The sequence below is a fragment of the Telmatherina bonti genome, assembly GCF_933228915.1.
Source record: "Telmatherina bonti genome assembly, chromosome: 24".
NCBI lineage: Eukaryota > Metazoa > Chordata > Actinopteri > Atheriniformes > Telmatherinidae > Telmatherina > Telmatherina bonti.
The window spans coordinates 27,645,591-27,652,051 of record NC_136633.1 but is presented as its reverse complement, the minus strand read 5'-3'; positions in this window follow the sequence as shown (position 1 = coordinate 27,652,051).

The following is a 6,461-nucleotide window of genomic DNA, read 5'->3' as shown; positions in this document are numbered from 1 at the left end:
TGACTAGCTGTTGAACTGTCTCTAACCGACTATAGACCTGTCTCTGACTAGCTGTGGACCTGTCTCTAACCGACTATAGACCTGTCTCTGACTAGCTGTTGACCTGTCTCTAACCGGCTATAGATCTGTCTCTGACTAGCTGTTGACTTGTCTCTAACCGACTATAGACCTGTCTCTGACTAGTTGTTGACTTGTCTCTAACCGACTATAGACCTGTCTCTGACTAGATGTGGACCTATCTCTAACCGGCTATAGACCTGTCTCTGACTAGCTGTTGACTTGTCTCTAACTGACTATAGACCTGTCTCTGACTAGCTGTTGAACTATCTCTAACCGGCTATAGATCTGTCTCTGACTAGCTGTTGACCTGTCTCTAACTGGCTATAGATCTGTCTCTGACTAGCTGTTGAACTGTCTCTAACCGACTATAGGCTTGTCTCTGACTAGCTGTTGAACTGTCTCTAACCGACTATAGACCTGTCTCTGACTAGCTGCTGAACTGTCTCTAACCGACTATAGACCTGTCTTTGACTAGTTGTTGACTTGTCTCTAACTGACTATAGGCTTGTCTCTGACTAGCTGTTGAACTGTCTCTAACCGACTATAGACCTGTCTCTGACTAGCTGTGGACCTGTCTCTAACTGACTATAGGCTTGTCTCTGACTAGCTGTTGAACTGTCTCTAACCGACTATAGATCTGTCTCTGACTAGCTGTTGACTTGTCTCTAACCGACTATAGACCTGTCTCTGACTAGTTGTTGACTTGTCTCTAACCGACTATAGACCTGTCTCTGACTAGTTGTTGACTTGTCTCTAACTGACTCTAGGCTTGTCTCTGACTAGCTGTTGAACTGTCTCTAACCGACTATAGACCTGTCTCTGACTAGCTGTTGACTTGTCTCTAACCGACTATAGACCTGTCTCTGACTAGCTGTTGAACTGTCTCTAACCGACTATAGACCTGTCTCTGACTAGCTGTTGAACTGTCTCTAACCGACTATAGACCTGTCTCTGACTAGCTGTGGACCTGTCTCTAACCGACTATAGACCTGTCTCTGACTAGCTGTGGACCTGTCTCTAACCGACTATAGACCTGTCTTTGACTAGTTGTTGACTTGTCTCTTACTGACTATAGGCTTGTCTCTGACTAGCTGTTGAACTGTCTCTAACCGACTATAGACCTGTCTCTGACTAGCTGTTGAACTGTCTCTAACCGACTATAGACCTGTCTCTGACTAGCTGTGGACCTGTCTCTAACCGACTATAGAACTGTCTCTGACTAGCTGTGGACCTGTCTCTAACCGACTATAGACCTGTCTCTGACTAGCTGTTGAACTGTCTCTAACCGACTATAGACCTGTCTCTGACTAGCTGTGGACCTGTCTCTAACTGACTATAGGCTTGTCTCTGACTAGCTGTTGAACTGTCTCTAACCGACTATAGATCTGTCTCTGACTAGCTGTTGAACTGTCTCTAACCGACTATAGACCTGTCTCTGACTAGTTGTTAACTTGTCTCTAACCGACTATAGACCTGTCTCTGACTAGCTTTTGAACTGTCTCTAACCGACTATAGACCTGTCTCTGACTAGCTGTGGACCTGTCTCTAACCGACTATAGACCTGTCTCTGACTAGCTGTGGACCTGTCTCTAACCGACTATAGACCTGTCTTTGACTAGTTGTTGACTTGTCTCTTACTGACTATAGGCTTGTCTCTGACTAGCTTTTGAACTGTCTCTAACCGACTTTAGACCTGTCTCTGACTAGCTGTTGAACTGTCTCTAACCGACTATAGACCTGTCTCTGACTAGCTGTGGACCTGTCTCTAACCGACTATAGACCTGTCTCTGACTAGCTGTGGACCTGTCTCTAACCGACTATAGACCTGTCTCTGACTAGCTGTTGAACTGTCTCTAACCGACTATAGACCTGTCTCTGACTAGCTGTGGACCTGTCTCTAACTGACTATAGGCTTGTCTCTGACTAGCTGTTGAACTGTCTCTAACCGACTATAGATCTGTCTCTGACTAGCTGTTGACTTGTCTCTAACCGACTATAGACCTGTCTCTGACTAGTTGTTAACTTGTCTCTAACCGACTATAGACCTGTCTCTGACTAGCTGTTGAACTGTCTCTAACCGACTATAGACCTGTCTCTGACTAGCTGTGGACCTGTCTCTAACTGACTATAGGCTTGTCTCTGACTAGCTGTTGAACTGTCTCTAACCGACTATAGATCTGTCTCTGACTAGCTGTTGACTTGTCTCTAACCGACTATAGACCTGTCTCTGACTAGTTGTTGACTTGTCTCTAACTGACTCTAGGCTTGTCTCTGACTAGCTGTTGAACTGTCTCTAACCGACTATAGACCTGTCTCTGACTAGCTGTTGACTTGTCTCTAACCGACTATAGACCTGTCTCTGACTAGCTGTTGAACTGTCTCTAACCGACTATAGACCTGTCTCTGACTAGCTGTTGAACTGTCTCTAACCGACTATAGACCTGTCTCTGACTAGCTGTTGAACTGTCTCTAACCGACTATAGACCTGTCTCTGACTAGATGTGGACCTGTCTCTAACCGACTATAGACCTGTCTCTGACTAGCTGTTGACTTGTCTCTAACCAGCTATAGATCTGTCTCTGACTAGCTGTGGACCTGTCTCTAACCGACTATAGACCTGTCTCTGACTAGCTGTTGACCTGTCTCTAACCGGCTATAGATCTGTCTCTGACTAGCTGTGGACCTGTCTCTAACCGACTATAGACCTGTCTCTGACTAGCTGTTGAACTGTCTCTAACTGACTATAGACCTGTCTCTGACTAGCTGTTGAACTGTCTCTAACCGACTATAGACCTGTCTCTGACTAGCTGTTGAACTGTCTCTAACCGACTATAGACCTGTCTCTGACTAGCTGTTGAACTGTCTCTAACCGACTATAGACCTGTCTCTGACTAGCTGTTGAACTGTCTCTAACCGACTATAGACCTGTCTCTGACTAGCTATTAATCCGTCTCTAACCGACTATAGACCTGTCTTTGACTAGTTGTTGACTTGTCTCTTACTGACTATAGACCTGTCTTTGACTAGTTGTTGACTTGTCTCTTACTGACTATAGGCTTGTCTCTGACTAGCTGTTGAACTGTCTCTAACCGACTTTAGACCTGTCTCTGACTAGCTGTGGACCTGTCTCTAACCGACTATAGACCTGTCTCTGACTAGCTGTGGACCTGTCTCTAACCGACTATAGACCTGTCTCTGACTAGCTGTTGAACTGTCTCTAACCGACTATAGATCTGTCTCTGACTAGCTGTTGAACTGTCTCTAACCGACTATAGACCTGTCTCTGACTAGCTGAGGACCTGTCTCTAACCGACTATAGACCTGTCTCTGACTAGCTGTTGACTTGTCTCTAACCAGCTATAGATCTGTCTCTGACTAGCTGTGGACCTGTCTCTAACCGACTATAGACCTGTCTCTGACTAGCTGTTGACCTGTCTCTAACCGGCTATAGATCTGTCTCTGACTAGCTGTGGACCTGTCTCTAACCGACTATAGACCTGTCTCTGACTAGCTGTTGAACTGTCTCTAACTGACTATAGACCTGTCTCTGACTAGCTGTTGAACTGTCTCTAACCGACTATAGACCTGTCTCTGACTAGCTGTTGAACTGTCTCTAACCGACTATAGACCTGTCTCTGACTAGCTGTTGAACTGTCTCTAACCGACTATAGACCTGTCTCTGACTAGCTGTGGAACTGTCTCTAACCGACTATAGACCTGTCTCTGACTAGCTATTAATCCGTCTCTAACCGACTATAGACCTGTCTTTGACTAGTTGTTGACTTGTCTCTAACTGACTATAGGCTTGTCTCTGACTAGCTGTTGAACTGTCTCTAACCGACTATAGACCTGTCTCTGACTAGCTGTGGACCTGTCTCTAACTGACTATAGGCTTGTCTCTGACTAGCTGTTGAACTGTCTCTAACCGACTATAGATCTGTCTCTGACTAGCTGTTGACTTGTCTCTAACCGACTATAGACCTGTCTCTGACTAGTTGTTGACTTGTCTCTAACCGACTATAGACCTGTCTCTGACTAGTTGTTGACTTGTCTCTGACTCTAGGCTTGTCTCTGACTAGCTGTTGAACTGTCTCTAACCGACTATAGACCTGTCTCTGACTAGCTGTTGACTTGTCTCTAACCGACTATAGACCTGTCTCTGACTAGCTGTTGAACTGTCTCTAACCGACTATAGACCTGTCTCTGACTAGCTGTTGAACTGTCTCTAACCGACTATAGACCTGTCTCTGACTAGCTGTGGACCTGTCTCTAACCGACTATAGACCTGTCTCTGACTAGCTGTGGACCTGTCTCTAACCGACTATAGACCTGTCTTTGACTAGTTGTTGACTTGTCTCTTACTGACTATAGGCTTGTCTCTGACTAGCTGTTGAACTGTCTCTAACCGACTATAGACCTGTCTCTGACTAGCTGTGGACCTGTCTCTAACCGACTATAGACCTGTCTCTGACTAGCTGTGGACCTGTCTCTAACCGACTATAGACCTGTCTTTGACTAGTTGTTGACTTGTCTCTTACTGACTATAGGCTTGTCTCTGACTAGCTGTTGAACTGTCTCTAACCGACTATAGACCTGTCTCTGACTAGCTGTTGAACTGTCTCTAACCGACTATAGACCTGTCTCTGACTAGCTGTGGACCTGTCTCTAACCGACTATAGAACTGTCTCTGACTAGCTGTGGACCTGTCTCTAACCGACTATAGACCTGTCTCTGACTAGCTGTTGAACTGTCTCTAACCGACTATAGACCTGTCTCTGACTAGCTGTGGACCTGTCTCTAACTGACTATAGGCTTGTCTCTGACTAGCTGTTGAACTGTCTCTAACCGACTATAGATCTGTCTCTGACTAGCTGTTGAACTGTCTCTAACCGACTATAGACCTGTCTCTGACTAGTTGTTAACTTGTCTCTAACCGACTATAGACCTGTCTCTGACTAGCTTTTGAACTGTCTCTAACCGACTATAGACCTGTCTCTGACTAGCTGTGGACCTGTCTCTAACCGACTATAGACCTGTCTCTGACTAGCTGTGGACCTGTCTCTAACCGACTATAGACCTGTCTTTGACTAGTTGTTGACTTGTCTCTTACTGACTATAGGCTTGTCTCTGACTAGCTTTTGAACTGTCTCTAACCGACTTTAGACCTGTCTCTGACTAGCTGTTGAACTGTCTCTAACCGACTATAGACCTGTCTCTGACTAGCTGTGGACCTGTCTCTAACCGACTATAGACCTGTCTCTGACTAGCTGTGGACCTGTCTCTAACCGACTATAGACCTGTCTCTGACTAGCTGTTGAACTGTCTCTAACCGACTATAGACCTGTCTCTGACTAGCTGTGGACCTGTCTCTAACTGACTATAGGCTTGTCTCTGACTAGCTGTTGAACTGTCTCTAACCGACTATAGATCTGTCTCTGACTAGCTGTTGACTTGTCTCTAACCGACTATAGACCTGTCTCTGACTAGTTGTTAACTTGTCTCTAACCGACTATAGACCTGTCTCTGACTAGCTGTTGAACTGTCTCTAACCGACTATAGACCTGTCTCTGACTAGCTGTGGACCTGTCTCTAACTGACTATAGGCTTGTCTCTGACTAGCTGTTGAACTGTCTCTAACCGACTATAGATCTGTCTCTGACTAGCTGTTGACTTGTCTCTAACCGACTATAGACCTGTCTCTGACTAGTTGTTGACTTGTCTCTAACTGACTCTAGGCTTGTCTCTGACTAGCTGTTGAACTGTCTCTAACCGACTATAGACCTGTCTCTGACTAGCTGTTGACTTGTCTCTAACCGACTATAGACCTGTCTCTGACTAGCTGTTGAACTGTCTCTAACCGACTATAGACCTGTCTCTGACTAGCTGTTGAACTGTCTCTAACCGACTATAGACCTGTCTCTGACTAGCTGTTGAACTGTCTCTAACCGACTATAGACCTGTCTCTGACTAGATGTGGACCTGTCTCTAACCGACTATAGACCTGTCTCTGACTAGCTGTTGACTTGTCTCTAACCAGCTATAGATCTGTCTCTGACTAGCTGTGGACCTGTCTCTAACCGACTATAGACCTGTCTCTGACTAGCTGTTGACCTGTCTCTAACCGGCTATAGATCTGTCTCTGACTAGCTGTGGACCTGTCTCTAACCGACTATAGACCTGTCTCTGACTAGCTGTTGAACTGTCTCTAACTGACTATAGACCTGTCTCTGACTAGCTGTTGAACTGTCTCTAACCGACTATAGACCTGTCTCTGACTAGCTGTTGAACTGTCTCTAACCGACTATAGACCTGTCTCTGACTAGCTGTTGAACTGTCTCTAACCGACTATAGACCTGTCTCTGACTAGCTGTTGAACTGTCTCTAACCGACTATAGACCTGT